Genomic DNA, 18,610 nt, shown 5'->3' with positions numbered 1-18,610 from the left:
TTAACCATGGTTACTATAGTTAAACCACAAATTAACCATGGTTTTGCTATATTAACCATAGTTTAACCATGGTATTTGTAGTAAATCTGTGGTTTATACAAATGGTTGTCAACACGCCAAAAAACCATGAGTTACTACAGATTTACTATAATAAAACCATGGTTATTTTTCGTAGGGGGGAGACTTTTTTCATCTTGTAAAAATGGGCATAATAGGACCTCTGTAAAGGAAAGTCTTGATATTATGACAGACCACTGGATGGCACTCTTCAAGCGCGCAGGGAATGTAATCAATTGGACTGTGTCCTTTCAGATGTTCACTGTTCAGCACACGCGCGCACAGCTGTGACGTTTTTCTGTGTTTAGCAAAACTGCTCTTGACAACGTCGCTGCTACCGCTGAGAGGATTTTAAAATCGTGATCTGCCATATGCTATTTTTCCTCATTAAAACATACAGCGACTGTATGAGGAATTATATTGCAACGCGTCTTCCGTTTTGATGTTGTTTGTAAAAAAATTAATTTTAGTGCGAATGAAGTCTATAGGTGGATGTTGCATCAGGCACGTTACAGACGAATTTAAACGGATTTAACGGGTGTATCTTGTACTTTTGATGTAAAACTCTGGTTAGTGTAATGATCTCGGTGTACGGATCGAGTGGTAGATTAGCTGCGTCGCTGATATTCACGTTTGTCAGCGTGTTTGTATTGTGTGAATATGTGATTTATTATCCTGTTATTCTGCGATGCTCATGGCCTCATATTGAGACTGTAAATTCACACTTACCTTTACGGGCGTTATTTCTCTCCGATACTCACTTACTAGGGGCCATCAAAGGACACTGGCTCGACAAACTCAGAAGGTATGGATCTGGTGTCTTAAAATCGTTCAATGCGTTTATTTAGACACACAAAAAGATGTTCCATGGTAGTAAAATGTTTTTGATATCACTGTACCATCGTACTGCTGTAGCAGTTTTGTTAAGGGCAGAACTGTAATCACCTACACATTAAACAGTACATGTCAACTAATCATGCTGATCAGATAGGTCATATTTTTTATTTATTTTTTTTACTTGAAAGATTTTCAAGCCCATTTTTTACATTGTGCAAAGGGTCATTTTAAATACGATCAGCTCTGCATTTTTTATTAAGAATATTGTAACATTTTTTTTCACAGAGAATGGCAGATGGAAAGGGCATTCCAGACATCTCTGTGGCTTCTAAATCCAGAAATTGTCTTCATTTTAGGAGATGTATTTGATGAGGGCAAGTGGAGCTCCAGTCAGGTACAGTAAATAGTACAATTTACAACTAGCAAACAAACACAAAGCAGCAGACAATTTGTAATAGTTTTGCAAATATTAGTTGCTATGCTGTGTAATAGGCCTAATAGCACACATACTTCTGTGTGCCGATGTGTTTGTTTGTTTGATGTCTCTCATTATGAAAAAAATATATTCTTACAGATTTTTATATTTTGTAAAGTTATACCATCAAGTCAGTTTGTCAAGTTCTACAGCACTTTCCACAAAATGCATTGTTTTAAAGCAGCTTTACAGAAATGCAAGATGTTGACATCAGTTCATATATGATTTTGCTACTGTGCAGCACATTTCTTTGTGAAATTATTATTATTTTTTGTCAAATAACAAACATAAAGTGAAATTTAAAAAACAAATACCAAATCAAAGAAATAAATGAATAATACAATTAAAAGAAACATCTTCATTTAAACAAACTAAGGATTTATCTGTGTTCCTTACTAGGTTTCCTTTTATTTTATTTATTTTTCTTAGAAATATCATGTCCACATTTCATACCTTGTACAAAAAATACATTTGAAGCAAAACCAGAATGGTCTGACTTTAGCTTTGTGGAATTATGCTCAGGGCTCAATGTTAAGGATTTTTTCTACTGGCCCTGCCAAAAAATAAATAAATAAATGCATAAAATAAAATAAAAAAGTTGTCATTGTGTTTGATCTAGTATCTTGTATTCAAATAAATAAACTTGTATGACACCAATATTTTAGATGCCAATTAAATTTTACAAATTTAAATTTCGATACCACAACAAAAGCCTCTAGCTAAAAATAAATATAAATTAGGGCTGTCAGTCAATTAAAATTTTTAATCTAATTAATTACACAATGTGTCAATTAATTAATCTAATTAATCGCAGATCACATTTGGCTGTGAAAATACCCTCAAAAGATTATTTAATGCTATTTTTGTATTAAATGAGAAAGTATTAAGTAGACATTATACAGGTGCATCTCAATAAATTAGAATGTCGTGGAAAAGTTCATTTATTTCAGTAATTCAACTCAAATTGTGAAACTCGTGTATTAAATAAATTCAATGCACACAGACTGAAGTAGTTTAAGTCTTTTGGTTCTTTTAATTATGATGATTTTGGCTCACATTTAACAAAAACCCACCAGTAAATAAGACCATAAGATCAAAAAAATAACAAAATAAAAACACTTTTAGTGAATTGTTGGCCTTCTGGAAAGTATGTTCATTTAGGGGCTCCAATTCAGCGTGGCATGGAGGTGATCAGTTTGTGGCACTGCTGAGGTAGTATGGAAGCCCAGGTTTCTTTGATATGTTCAGCTCATCTGCACTTTTTGGTATCTTGTTTCTCATTTTCCTCTTGACAATACCACATAAATTCTCTATGGGGTTCAGGTCTGGTGAGTTTGCTGGCCAGTCAGGCACACCAACACCATGGTCATTAAACCAACTTTTGGTGCTTTTGGCAGTGTGGGCAGGTGCCAAATCCTGCTGGAAAATGAAATCAGCATCTTCAAAAAGCTGGTCCGCAGAAGGAGGCATTAAGTGCTTCAAAATTTCTTGGTAAACGGGTGCAGTGATTTTGGTTTTCAAAAAACACAATGGACCAACACCAGCAGATGACATTGCACCCCAAATCATCACAGACTGTGGAAACTTAACATTGGACTTCAAGCAACTAGGGCTGTGAGCTTCTCCACCCTTCCTCCAGACTCTAGGACCTTGGTTTTCAAATGAAATACGAAACTTGCTCTCATCCGAAAAGATGACTTTGGACCACTGGGCAACAGTCCAGTTCTTCTTCTTCTAGCCCAGGTAAGATGCCTCTGATGTTGTCTGTGGTTCAGGAGTGGCTTAACAAGAGGAATACGACAACTGTAGCCAAATTCCTTGACACGTCTGTGTGTGGTGGCTCTTGATGCCTTGACTCCTTGTGAAGTTCACTCAAATTCTTGAATTGATTTTGCTTGACAATCCTCATAAGGCTGCGGTTCTCTCGGTTGGTTGTGCATCATTTCCTTCCACACTTTTTCTTTCCACTTCCTTCTGTTAACATGCTTGGATACAGCACTCTATGAACAGCCAGCTTCTTTGGCAATTAATGTTTGTGGCTTACCCTCATTGTGAAGGGTGTCAATGATTGTCTTCTGGACAACTGTCAGATCAGCACTCTTCCCCATGATTGTGTAGCCTAGTGAACCAAACTGGGAGACCATTTTGAAGGCTCAGGAAACCTTTGCAGGTGTTTTGAGTTGATTAGCTGATTGGAATGTCAGCATATTCTAATTTGTTGAGATGAATTGGTGGGTTTTTGTTAAATGTGAGCCAAAATCATCACAATTAAAAGAACCAAAGACTTAAACTACTTCAGTCTGTGTGTATTGAATTTATTTAATAGTCAAGTTTCACAATTTGAGTTGAATTACTGAAATAAATGAACTTTTCCACGACATTCTAATTTATTGAGATGCACCTGTATACTTTTTTTCCCCACAAACAAGAAACAAGAAGATTATTAAATACTTTGTTTAAAAATATTAATAAATAAATAAAAAATAAACTTTGCACAATGGTACATGTAAGAAATGCTCTTGCTTCAGTTTTGTCCACTGGCTGAGAGTCTTAGTTTGTGACAGGCTGATACGTATCTTGCTGCAGCTGTGATCATTTTGGAATTTTCCCCTAAAATGTGACTTAATTTTTCTGCATTTGGTAATGCCATAAAATTTGATTTAATTTGTTGGAATTTGGGGAAATATGCAGCTCTAATGTTGTGATAGTAATCACAGTGAAGTAAGAAATGTTCCTCTGTTTCCAGCTCTTTCTGCGAGCACAGTGAACACAGTCTCTGTTCTCGCGACTGCCATCTCTGTCTGTGTCGTCCTCTCTCTATAGCCAGACAGTGATCACTCAGTCTGTATTTTGTTAGTGTCTTTATTAATTTGTGATCTTTTACACAGCTCAGGTATTCTGCTGGTTTGTAGTCTCTTTTCAGGTCTAAATACAGCGCCATCTTCCTTTGTAATTTAGTTGCATCTTTCCAATAAGCAATGCAATTTTGCTTTTGTAACTGTGCGATTTGGTTGGGCCGGATTGTGCTGTGCTGGTTTGGGTGTATTTTGAGCACCAGCTGTTAAAAAGGGCACTCTTCTGCAGGTTCTTCTCCTGCCACTGTAGGGCTTCAGCCTGGTAAGAGCTTGGATCACTGCATTTCAGGTGCTGCTGGAATTTCACAGCTCTCTTTTGAATATTTATTAATAATGGGTATTGTCCTAATTCAGCTCTGCACGAGTTCTTTGGGGTTGCTCTGTTAACTATTAAGATGCTTTTACAAATTTGGGTATGCATAATTTCAATTTCTTCTTTTTCCCATTTGGAGAAATCTTGGGTTTTGAGAGGTCCCCACATCTCACTACCATAAAGAGCAATTGGTTTGATTATTGCTTTTAGGATTTTTAGCTAGGTTTGAATTGGAATTTCATACTGAATTGTATTTTTGATCATGCAGAAGACTCTCAGTGCCTTTGCTTTCAATTCATTCACAGCCAAATTCAAGTTCGCTGTTGAGCTGATTTTTAGTTCCAGGTACAGTTGCCCCCTTCTTGTTTTTTTTTTTTTTGTTTTTTTGTTTTTGCTTTTTTGTTTTTGCATGTTTGTCACACTTCAATGATTCAGATCATCAAACTAATTTTAATATTACACAAAGATAACCAGAGTAAATACAAAATGCAGTTTTTGAAAATAATTATTTAATTTATTAAGGGAAAAAAGCTGTCCAAGCCTGCCTGGCACTACGTGAAAAAGTAATTGCCCCCTAATTCTAATAACTGGTTGTGCCACCCTTTGAAGCAACAACCGCAATCAAGCATTTGCAATAACTGGCAATGAGTCTTTCATATCACTGTGGAGAAATTTTGGCCTACTCTTCTTTGCAGGATTGTTTTTAACCCTCTGGAGTCTAAGGGTATTTTTGGGGCCTGGAGAAGTTTTGTCATGCCCTGACATTTGTGCTTTTTTCAGTTTCTTATAAATATCTAAATGGCTAAAGTCTAATCTCACTGTAATCAGCACAAACTGGGCTATAATAATATGTGAGCAGCATGTATGTACATGATGTGTTTTTTGAGAAAAAAAATGTTATGCGTGGTTTAGTGAAAAACTAAAAATGTTTAAATCACTTGAAAAAGGCAATAAAACACATACAGACCATTGGTTCCCAGGAATTTTGAGAACTGGAGCTTGTAGCCTAGAATTTTTTTTTTCTAAATGATGTGAAAACTCATCTTGTTTACTCACTTACAGAAAACAATATATTGATTTAAATTTTCTAAGACACTTTTTGTTGGTAAAAGTCATATGCGAGTAGGCGTCAACTATCATGAATTCACACCTGAGAAGACAAAGGCCTGCATAATGAGCTGCATAATGAGCCATTCCGTCAGCTGTGTCACTGAGAGGGATGATTTACAAGAAAGAATGTGAGGACAAAATAAATGTATATAATTTTATGTTTGTATTTTATTTAGAATATATTTAATTATCCCACAACATAATTTAATATTCACTTGTGAGTGCAGTTAAACAGTTTATTAGGAACAATCAAAGCTGACTTTCAAACTGAATTTTTTGCATCATTACTCCAGTCACACTATCCTTCAGAAATCCTTTTAACAATCTTATTTTCTACAAAAAAAAAAAAACATTTATTATTATTATTATTATTATTATTATTATTATTATTTATTATTATAATGTTGAAAAGAGCTGTGAATATTTTTTTCAGGTTTTTTAGGGGGATAAATTGAAAGAAAGCGCATGATTGTTACATTTGTTACAGTTACATGTATTGTTACATTTATATTATTTACATCAAGCTTTTGAATGGTATAGTAGTGTATATTGTTATTGAAACTTCATAATATTTCACTTGATTATACATTTAGTCAGGAATTATAGTTTGGAAAAAGTCTTTGGAGAAAGTCTAACTAGTAAAATGTTTACAACGTTATGTGAAAACTAATACAAGTATATAAATAAATAAAAAGAGACTTACTCATGTTTATGATCTCTGCTGAATAAAGTGCTTCATTCTTTTTTCTGAGGAAATCCAAATCTCAAATCCTCAACCGCATCACATCATTTTGGGGTGAATTATCTCTTATTCCTCTCATCGCGAAGCAAAGAGTAAAATAAATAAATACTTGAAGAACAGTCTCGCTGAGTTGTCTTCTGTTGTGTGGGCGTATTCAAAAGCCGTGCGCTTCAGTGAAACATTTGAATCTCAAAAGCGCACTCGGAGCGGGGGCGTGGTCGCATTAGAAGATAATGAAGGGAGACGTGAAAAACGGACACCGCGTTGTTTTCATATGGATTACTTTATCACAGAATATTTGTTTTCAGCAGCACTTTTTAGTTTAAAAGTAGACATGTCAGGCTTTCTATAGATATCTCTCTCATGTCTCTGTGTTGATATTCACTGAGTTACAGTTCATTTTAATGACGCATTTGTAACTGAAGATCAGCGCAGAAAAAAGGCTGCAGACAGCACTCCTTGTTTGTTATCTTTATTTTATAAGTGCACAAAGTTTTGTTGTTATTATTTCTGTATACACAAAAAAGTAGACCCTTTACAGATTCGATTGATGTATTGCTCTTATCTGTACGATCAAAACTGAAAGTGTAATTTAAGTTCTTTTCGGGGTTATCAGGAGAAAATACCCCAAAACACGTATACGCGTTAATCGACTTCAGAGGGTTAATTCAGCCACATTGGAGCATGAATGGACTGTTTAAGGTCATACCACAGCATCTTAATCGGATTTAAGTCCGGACTTTGACTTGGCCACTCCAAAACCTTAATTTTGTTTTTCTTGAGCCACTCGGAGGTGGGCTTGCTGGTGTGTTTGGGATCATTTTCCTGCTGCATAACCCAAGTGCGCTTGAGCTTGAGGTCACAAACTGATGGCTGGAGATTCTCTTTCAAGATTTTCTGATAAGAGTGTAGAATTCATGGTTCCATCAATTATGGCAAGTCGCCCAGGTCTTGAAGGTGCAAAGCAGCCCCAGACACATCACACTACCACCACCATGTTTGACTGTTGGTATGATGTTCTTTTTATGAAATGCGGTGTTGCTTTTATGCCAGATGTAACGGGACACAACTTGCAAAAAGTTCAACTTTTGTCGCATCGGTCCATAGAATATTTGCCCAAAAGTCTTGGAGATAATCAAGATATTTTTTGGCAAATGTGAGACGAGTCTTTGTGTTCTTTTTGGTTAGCAATGGCTTTTGCCCTTGGAACTCTCCCATAGATGCCATTTTTGCCCAGTCTCTTTCTGGTTTGAATCATGAACATTGACCTTAATTGAGGCAAGTGAGACCTGCAGTTCTTTAGATGTTGTTTCTGGGTTCGTCGTTGTCCTCTTAAAATAATCTTTGTTAGGCTGCCCACTCCTGGGAAGGTTTACCACTGTTCCAAGTTTTCTCTATTTGTGGATCTTGGCTCTCTGACCATGGTTCGCTGGAGTCCCAAAGCCTTTGAAATGGCTTTATAACCCTTTCCCAGACTGATACATGTCAACTATTTTGTTACTCATATGTTCTTGAATTTCTTTAGATCGTGGCATGATGCTTTGCTCTTTAACCCTCTGGGGCCTGAGGGTGTTTTGGGGGCCTAGAGAGGTTTTGACATGCCCTGATATTTGTGTTTTTTTTCAGTTACTTATAAACACATAGATGGCTAAAGTCTAATAACACTGTAATCAGCACAAACTGGGCTTCAATAATATGTGAGCAGCATGTATGTACATGATTGTGTTTTTGAGAAAGCATGGTTGGCAAAAAAACTAATTTTTTTAAATTACTTGAATAAGGCCATATGGCTAACACAAAATAACTTTAGAAGTTATTAATAACACAGAAGACACAATCATGGCAAAACTGTGCAAAAAAAAAAGTGTAAACAGGAAGAGTACAAGATAAAAAAGGGTATAAGGTTTGTAGAAGCCCACAAACCTACTGTCTCACATAGTACACTGAATTGAACAGCTATACATCTTTGTGCCACTCTGGGAAACTCTGGGTTCCTTTTCAGCTGAACACACAAGTGAACATCACATGCCTGGCATTTTCAAGGAGTCTCCTGCCTCTTACCATTCTTTGCTTTGCACAGCACACTGGTCCGGCGACCAGTATTGGCATCTGAGGCCAGCTCAGCTTCTGGAAAAGGCACATGGCCAGCACTGGTCTGTTTTGGTGGTATTTTCTGTGACACACCACAGAGCTCTGCAACTAGTTCTTCCATAAACTCCTTGTGGCTCATGGTGCCATAAAGCTCTTTGTGTACAATAAAAGCATTGGTGGCAGCAATATCCAAGAAGTGTAGAAATAGCTTTCTGTACCACTTCATTGTTTTGTTCTGTGTACTGTAGTACTGTAACAGCTGATCAGACAGGTCAACGCCCCCCATGTGCTGGTTGTAGGCAGTCACAGGTGCAGGACATGGAAAACTTTTTGTCCTCCATCAATTTTATTTTTATTGTCACATCTGAAAAAATAAAATAATAAATAAATAAAAATAAGCATGCTGTTTATACAAATAAACTACATTATTAACATTTTTATCTATAAGATTCTGAATGAAATTGAAAATTGAACAATACCTGCGCCCCTTTCCTTTGCGAGATGCAGGTAAAGGTGAGAGTGGTATATTCACAGTCCTAAAAAAAGTGTTGTAAACAACTGTTAGAATTTATTAACACAGTGTTGTAAATACTATAATATATATATACAGTACAATACATTTTACTATAGTATGGTTCAAAAGCACTATAGTATTTACTATAAATTACTATAGTATTTTTTTCATGTGGCATATAGGCATAACAAAAGTACAATTTCTATTAACCCATATAGGAAGATTTACTTTGTGTCATCCCAACCTCAGACAATGATACCATATAGGCATAATAAAAGTACAACTATTGTGCACTAGAGATCGACCGATATGGGTTTTTCTATAGCTGATGCCGATGCTGATGTTTAGAGGTCAGGGTCAGCCGATGGCCGATATGTGCTGCCGATTTTTAGGGCCGATATCTTGAAGTTTTCCCCCCTCATTTGCATGCTAAAATGTCACACTAATTAATAAGTGGATGCACAACATTTCTAAACTTATCATCATTTATTGAGCACTGACTTGAACCATCTCTCGAATCTTAATTTAGTGCACTGCATGGTATTACAAATAAAAAAAAAATATCTAAAGTTAATCAAACAAATCAAACTGACCAAGTACTAAATATATAAAACAGGTAATATATATATATATATGTAATATATATTATATCTATATATATATATATATATATATATATATATATATATATATATATATATATATATTAAAAAAGTCAATCATTTACATAAAAGTTTTAGAGCAAGTTATCAAGCAGAAAATTTTCAAGTTAGTTGGAACATAAATGTAAACTTAAATATACATTTAAATAAAAGAAATAAAATTTTATAACAAAAAAAATCAATTAAACTGAAAAATATAAAAAAATAATATATAAAAAAAATAAATAGTGCTGCAAAACACACTAGCAACCAGCAACATTTTGTGTTTGGTATAAATGACACAAACATCTAAAGTGCATTCTAATTTCAAACTTACATCGCAGTCTGTTCATTATTAAGATTAAGTACAGTCAACCAAACATATAAAAGGTTACACTGGTCAGTTTAAATAGACCGTAGTATACCGGTCCACTCTGCTGTTATGCCAAGGACGTTTTTGCTCATGTGAAGAGGATGATCTTTTCCGTTTAGTTTACATTTAAAAAAAAATATATTATAGTTTAACATTCAGATACATTGCGAATATGGAAACATTTGGATATGTGCAGAACGAGACGTGAGCAACAACCTCCAAATACATCTAGCCAAACCCGCGCTCGCTCGTCCTTGTCTGCACGCACGCATGCACTGTCACGATCTAATGCACTGTAGATGCAGGACTTTTTAAAACAAATATGCCTACCGGAATGCAAAAATTCAAAATCGAACATTTTGCAGAACAGGATCAAATAAAGTACTGGTCATTAATACTCGCATAAAATGTTTAATGTGAAAAAAGCGGTTCACTGACTGCGCGCAGCACAGCCACATGCGCCACAGTTATGTTTGGGATAATTTTATTTTTAATACTATAGTGTCATTTGAAAACATTGCAATTGCGTTTTAAAATACAACTACGAGCACCACGAAACCATTTAAAGAGGCTCATTCAGTGGTCCCCTTGACGGAAAACAGTCAACAAAGTAAAATGATCTCAAACGTACAGCGCGCTCCCTTCATTTTATCAAATGATCATAATCACATATTCATTTTACAGTCCTGCTACTAGCATTTTATTCAGACTAAAACCCCTTTAATTCGGGTGAGAAAGCTTTTTTTCCAAGTGGCTTTTGCACATAATAATAATAATACCGCTGCAGACGCATTTTGCAGCATTAAGCTTATTCATTGATCATTAATTTAAACGACGATCGATCATGGAAAAGATCAAATATTGACATCCCTAAATGCAAATGAGTTGGATGGAAACCTGGCTATTGTCATCAAACCATGCTTCCGAACAAATGTCATTCACCGTTCTGTGCTGCTCCAGAACAGCTGTCTCTCCGAGCACGGTGTTGTCTGTGAGCGGGGCGGAGTAACGGAGCCCTCAATCACGCTGCAGTGTTTGTGAGAGCTGCCACCTTCTCCACCCCATTTACAGAGTGAAATTCTCTGACTACCTTTATCTCCCAGGACTGTTGTTTAATCTTCCAAAAGTTTTGGCTTGGGGTCCTTCACATCCGGCAGCAGCACTTTCCACCGCACCAATAACACGGGGCTGCCCGCCGACGTGCCTGAATTTAAATCGGCGCTACTAAACACGGATATCGGCCGATGCCGATATATTAAAAAATGACAAATATCGGCCCGATATATCGGCTGACCGATATATCGGTCGACCTCTATTGTGCACTTATTCAGTATGGTTTTCCAGGGAACTCAAAACACGACACGTGTGTCGCGTGTCTTTCTTGTGCCAGATGCCCGGTGATGCAGCCATAGTCCTAAACGAAAATTTAAACTTGTGTTAGCAATTACCAGAAGATTCATAACTGATAATAAATTGCATCACTGATAAGAATGGACACGCGTATATGTCTGTCGATGGGCCACTTATCGGTGGCATTTACTGCTTTCTGATACATTTACACCTCGGACGATCACGAACGCCAATAGCCGGGTATAACGGATTTAAAACATTTACCACATCAGAGCTAAGTTGGTGAACAATTTCACCATTTGGAAAAATGTAGTCTAAACAATCCACAAAAAAAAAAAAAAAAAAAATAAAAAATGTTTATATCAGCCTATAGCATTATATATATATTCTATTTTATCATTTTGTAGGCTATATATTATCATTATATATCATTATATATAGTTAAATACGCACTTTGTACAACATTAAAAAATATAGCCTAAGTGGCCTGTAAAGAGATATTTCATATTACCAATTTTACTCTGAGAAGCTGATTTTAGTCTGACAATAGCCTGTTTGGAAAGATCCAAATATAGATATAAAATAGTCTATAGCTGAGCAACATTTTAAATCATGAAGGTAATAATAAAAGGCTTACTCTTCAGGAATTATATCCTCCGCTGGGTCCAGACGTTCTTCAAAATGCAAACATTCGTCATCCGAGTCATGTTCTTCCTCTGCATCTTCCTCGCTGTCCAGAATCATCAGAAGTTCTTCTTCACCCGTGTAGCATGCAAACGTGCAGACAAAAGTAAGTAATTCTATGATGAAGCTTGACGTTTTATGCCATTTCTTAGGGGCGTGTACATGATTACCTGAATCACCTCAGTTAATTTCCATTTGAACAGCGCGCTCAGAGCGAGGTGGGAACACATTATCTATAATGAGTCGATACAGGAGAAACCGGACAACTCCTTGCTTTCATACGGATTACATAAAAATAGATAATTTTTTTGGTTAATTCAAAAGTAGACATTTCAAGCTCTCTATGCATATATTTATCTTGTCTTTGAGGCAAGTATTCGCTGAGATTCGGGTTGTTTTATTTATGTGTCTGTGAAGAGAGAGTTATCTGTACGATCAAAACTGAAAGTGTAATTTAAGTTCTTTTCGGCCTTTTCAGGAGATTATGCCACAAAACACGTATCTGCGTTTGTCGGCCCCTAAGTGTTAAGCATGCTTCACTTTGTCAGACAGGTTTTAAGTTATTTCTTGATTCAACAGGTCTGGCAGTAATCAGGCCTTGATGTGGCTAGTAAAATTTAACTCAGCTTGATGATCTGAATTTTTTTAAGTGTTACAAATATGCAAAAAATATAAAAAAACAGGAAGGGGGCAAAAACATTTTCACGGCACTGTAGGTGTATTCATGGGTATGTTGGAGGACCTTACTGTGCGTTCACACCAGACGCGACTTGCGCGAAGTTTGACGCTTGAACATTTTGAGTTTACTCGCTTCATTGGTGCGTCAAATTCACTTCACAACAGACACAAATTTGCGTCATGGGAGGGGCTTCTGCCAATTGAGTTCAATCAGCATTGTGATTTCAACCACCATTTATTTGGATCATTTTCAAAATATTACTGTTATCGTGTCATGAAATGTAATTTTAAAAGTATTTCAGGTGAGAACGTAGTTGTTTAAAACTCAAACATGCGGTTTATTTATAAAGACAGCACCTATTTAAAAATGTGTTTCGCCGATGTCGGAGACGAGCAGTTCCACTCGATCAGCGGGAGCTCAGTGCTCATGTCGGCTAGTCCTTCTGACATTTGCCGCTGGCTCTGATGTCTCTTTAGTGGTTAAACATAAAATATAATTCATTTTGGGTAAATCTAATGGGTAATCTTTGGTCTTTATTCAATTAATCTATTAATATGTTAAAGTGAAAATAAAAAGATGCAGTACTGTTTGATATAATATTTCGTTTCATTTTAGGCTATAGCCCTACACATTTCTCTGAACTACACTTCTGCAGCTATTAATATGTTTAAATGAAAACGAAAGGAGACAGTGGTGTTTTTTGTTCAAGTTTAGATTGTTGTAGTTTCCTTGTTTTCAAATGACATTTGATTTCTGATTCAGTTAGGGTTGGGCCGGGGCCAGTCGAATTGTTTAATTCTTTGGCTAATTAATTTATATAAAGTGGTGGAAAGACGTGGCTTAATGGTTAGAGAGTTTGACTCCTAACCCTAAGATTGTTGGTTAGAGTCTTGGGCCAGCAATACCACGACTGAGGTGCCCTTGAGCAAGGCACCGAGCCCCCAACTGCTCCCCAGGCACCACAGAATAAATGGCTGCCCACTGCTCCGGTTGTGTATGTGTTCATTGCTATGTGTGTGCACTTTGGATGGGTTAAATGCAGAGCACGAATTCTGAGTATGGGTCACCATACTTGGCTGTATGTCACGTCACTTCAGTGTTAAACAGAATGGGGCTCAATGGGCAGCCTTGTTTAACTCCTCGCTGTTTAGAGAAAGATTATTTTCGATTATTCCCTATTTTTACAGCACATGTATTGTTTTTATACATGGTGCTGATTAAATCAAAAGTTTTACCTCCAATCCCATTTTCCAGTAGTTTTAGAAAGATATTGGTTTTGTTTAGGTGTACATGTTTATCAGTGATAGTGTGGAGGGTGTAAATGTGGTCAGATGTTCTGTGTTTGGGCTGAAATCCAATTTGACTTTTTTCCCAGATTTTGTAGGTTTTGAGAAAGTTTTGTAATCTTGTGTTAATAATCGAACAGAATATTTTCCCAGGGTTGCTATTGACACACATGCCTCTGTAATTGTTTGGCTCAAACTTAAACAAGTCTCCTTGTTTAAAGATGGGTCTAATTAGGCCTTGATTCCAGGTGTCTGGAAGACATCCTACACTCAAACAATGTTGAATAATTTGGTTATTGCAGTTTTGAATTTGTCATTTGTAGGGCTGGACGATATGGCCAAAGTTTATATCACAATATATTCGTAATTTCGGTCGATACGATAGAATTCCGATATCGATATGAACACTATTAAAAAAGCCTCATAAAAACTGCCAAGAACGCCCACAACAGATGTCTGTGTATACAAACTTATGAAAAAAAGAATTTGCCAAGTCTATGACAGCTCATTTAAAACCATATAATATTTTAGAAAAAAAAAAAAAAAGAATATATATATATATATATATATATATATATATATATATATATACACACACACACACACAACACACACACACACACACATATATTTATGCACACACACACACACACATATATATTTGTATTTATCCTTCATACAAACAATAAATGTGAAATCACTGTCAAATAATCGACTCAGACTCCCTAATTAAAATTAATATCTTTAACTTCAAACTGTAGGCTAATATATACTACCAGTCAAAAGTTTATGAACAGTAAGATTTTTTATGTTTTTAAAGAATTCTCTTCTGCTCACCAAGCCTGCATTTATTTGATCCAAAATACAGCAAGCAAAGTAACATTTTGAAATATTTTTACTATTTAAAATAACTGTTTTATATTTGGAAATATTTCAAAATGTAATTTATTCCTGTGATTTCAAAGCTATATTTTTAGCATCATTACTCTGATTACGTGTTACTTCAGAAATCATTCTTATATTCTGATTTGCTGCTCAAAAATAATTTATTATTATGTTGAAAACATCTGAGTATAACTTTTTTCAGGTTTCTTGATGAATAGAAAGTTCAGAAGAAGAACATTTATTTGAAATAAAAATCTTTTGTAACATTATAAATGTCTTTATCACCTCTTTTGATAAATTTAAAGCATCTCTGCTAAATAAAAAATTCTATAATTTCTTTCCCAAAAAAAGAAAGAAAGAAATCATGCTGACTCAAAGCTTTTGAATGGAAAAGTGTATAATGTTACAAAAGCTTTATGTTTCAGATAAATGCTGACCTTTGGATCTTTCTATTCATCAAAGAATCCTGAAAAAAAGTACTCAACTCTCTTAAATATTGATAATTCGCAAATCAGCATATTAGAATGATTTCTGAAGATCATGTGACACTGAAGGTTGGAGTAATGATGCTGAAAAATCAGCTTTGATCACAGGAATAAACCAAGCCAGTCGATTTGGTCAAGCTTTTAAATGCATTTCTGTAGTAAACGTACAAAGTCACAATCCATGTACCATTAAAAGCAGTTTTACTATGATTAGCACTGCAGGTTGCCATGGCAACCAGATACATTGCGCACATAAAACAGATACCTTTTGGACATTATTCAAGTTAAACGCACAGGCATACAAACACATTTAGTAACGTTAAATCTTACTGAAAATGGCCGATTAAGCAGTTTATGTTCTGAAATATATTTCTAGGTTTTGTTCTGTGTGCATTAAATTACATTTGGATGTAAATGGTCCTTTTCCTAACAAATGTAAAACACTGAGCTGCTAAGGGAGCGTCTAATGGATCACCTTTATGACACTGTCGGGGTCTGGAGTCGGGCATCTAGCTTCATCTGTCTTTATTTTAGTTAGGTACAGATTCCTCTGCAGTTGTTGTATGTTGTTAAAAAAACAAAAAAAAAAAAAAAAAATCCATGCATGTCATGCAACAGCATGCAGCAGGCAAGCAAAGGCTATTATCCGCCAAATGTGATTCTGATGTGATTTGAAGTTTGAAAAGGGAGAAAAAAAAGTTTGCCAAAAGGCAGATTCGAACCCCGGTCCATCGCGTCAAAAGGAATAGAATGACACTCGCTTTACCATCTACACCACTGAATTTGATAGTAAGCAGCCGTCTTCTGTAATGTTGACTAGCATAATCACAATCTGCCAACAATACCAGCTACTTGCACTTTTTTTTAGTGTAAAATAGACGTAAAATAGATATTATTATTTTTTCCAACAGTTAAACAGTTGCCCACAGAAAAAAATAAAAAATAAAACAGGGGGTGCTGCAGCACCCTCAGCACCCCCACTTCCCGCACCTATGTGTATGGGAAACACTGGTATATTGAAATATCGGAAATGTGTTTAAAAACCATATCACCGTTATTGAAAAAAAATTATATTGCGATACATATTGATATTGAATTATTGTCCAGCCCTAGTCATTTGTGTATTTGATCATTTCGTTTAATATTCTGTTGATGCCACATGCCCTGTTGGGTTTTAATGCATGTAGTCTGTCTGTTAGCTCATTTACTGTGATTGGGAAATCCAGGTGATTCTAATTGTCTTTAATTTTGTATTTATTTAATTCATTATTTGACAGGGACAATATACAGTCAGAAAACTGCCCCAGAATAAGCTACAGGGCTTAATTTCTTTCTTACAGAGCTTTTCTTTCAGGATTTCTAATTTGTTTTTTATTTAATTTTGAGCAGGATTTGTTTCAGTTGTTTTGTACAGATTTTCAAAATGTGTCCTCCAAATGTTCTTATTTTGAATGGCCAATTCTTCCTTTTGTGGTCTATAGAGAGTGTTCCAATTGTTTCAAAAGTTATTTGTATTGATTCCTCCATTGTTTGAAATAATTGTTCTGTATGCTCTTCCTTTTTTGGTTTTAGAGTTTGTTTGTACACTTTAAGAGCTTCATGATATTGAAGGCGGAGTTCTTGGTTGTCAGGTTCTCTGTGTTTTTTATTTGAAAGATTTCGTACTGTCATTCTAATTCTTTTACACTTTTTGGGGGAAGTCGTGGCTTAACGGTTAGAGAGTCTGACTCATAAACCTAAAGTTGCGGGTTCGAGTCTTGTACCGGCAGGGATTGTAGGTGGGGGGATTGAATGTACAGTGCTCTCTCCCACCTTCAATACCATGACTGAGGTGCCCTTGAGCAAGGCACCGAACCCCCAACTGCTCCCGGGCGCCACAGCAAAAAATGGATGCCCACTGCTCTAGGTGTGTGTTCACAATGTGTGTGTGCACTGCTGTGTGTGTGCACTTTGGATGGGATAAATGCAGAGCACTAATTCCGAGTATGGGTCACCATACTTGGCCACATATCACGTCACTTCTTCACTTCACTTAACTCATTTCTTTTTGATTATTTTTTTTCAAATTGCACATGGATGCTGATTGGTGGAATATTTCTGTAATGTCCTTTAGTGCCAGATTTATGCCTACTTTATTTTGTGGATATGTGTTAATTATAAATTTGTCAGATAGTAATTTGATAGTTTGACTTTCTATTGCACTTTGATAGTTTTCTTTGCTGTTTTTTGTCCATTTGTAGGATTGATGCAGCTTTAATTTTTGTGTTTTGTGTTTGTATTTTTCTTTGTTTTTTTTTCGTTTTAGATACAGTGTAGTTTTACAGTGGTCTGACAGAGGTTTTTGAGGACTGACTATGAATGTTCTGAGATGCACTTGATCAATGTCTGTGATTAAATAATCTACAGTACTGTTACCAAGAAAATAATTAAAGGTATAGCAACCAAAAGAGTCTCCTTGTATGCGACCATTCACTATGTACAGGCCCAGTGGTTGACCGAGTTTTAGTAGGCTTTTTCCACTTTTGTTTGTGAAGTTGTCATAATTTTTTCTGAGGTGAAATTGAGGGCAGAGAGTGGCAGGTGTTTGTAATATATTTGCCTCCTTGTGTGTTGACAGTCGGGTTCATTTCCAGTTCTGGCATTCAACCCTCTGGTGTCTAAGGGTATTTTTGGGGTCTGGAGAAGTTTTGTCGTGCTTTTTTCAGTTTCTTATAAATATCTAAATGGCTAAAGTCTAATCTCTAATCTAACTGTAATCAGCACAAACTGAGCTATAATAATGTGTGAGCAGCATGTATGTACATGATTGTGTTTTTGAGAAAAAAAATGTTATGCGTGGTTAGTGAAAAACTAAAAATGTTAAATCACTTGAAGAAGGCAATAAAACACATACAGAACATTGGTTCCCGGGACTTTTGAGAACTGGAGCTTGTAGCCTAGAATTTTTCTTTCTAAATTATGTGAAAATCATCTTGTTTACTCACTTACAGAAAACAATATATTGATTTAAATTTTCTAAGACACTTTTTGTTGGTAAAAGTCATATGCGAGTAGGCGTCAACTATCATGAATATCATTGTGATTCACACCTGAGAAGACAAAGGCCTGTATAATGAGCTGCATAATGAGCCATTCAGTCAGCTGTCTGACTGAGAGAGAAGAGTTACAAGAATGTGAGGACAAAACAAATGTATATAATTTTATGTTTGTAGTTTATTGCAGTTAAACAGTTT

General features: G+C 35.8%; 1 long non-coding RNA gene across 1 annotated transcript; it reads left to right on the top strand.

The window, feature by feature from the left end:
- The first annotated feature begins 288 nt into the window (after positions 1-288).
- LOC109056271 lies at positions 289-14,448 on the top strand. The gene is made up of 4 exons (XR_002012095.2): positions 289-862; positions 1,180-1,288; positions 12,003-13,414; positions 13,976-14,448. It is a non-coding gene; the product is annotated as an uncharacterized LOC109056271 (long non-coding RNA).
- Positions 14,449-18,610: the final 4,162 nt, after the last annotated feature.

Source organism: Cyprinus carpio, chromosome B19 (genome assembly GCF_018340385.1).
Source record: "Cyprinus carpio isolate SPL01 chromosome B19, ASM1834038v1, whole genome shotgun sequence".
Classification (NCBI taxonomy): domain Eukaryota; kingdom Metazoa; phylum Chordata; class Actinopteri; order Cypriniformes; family Cyprinidae; genus Cyprinus; species Cyprinus carpio.
This window is presented reverse-complemented; position numbering and strand designations above follow the sequence as displayed.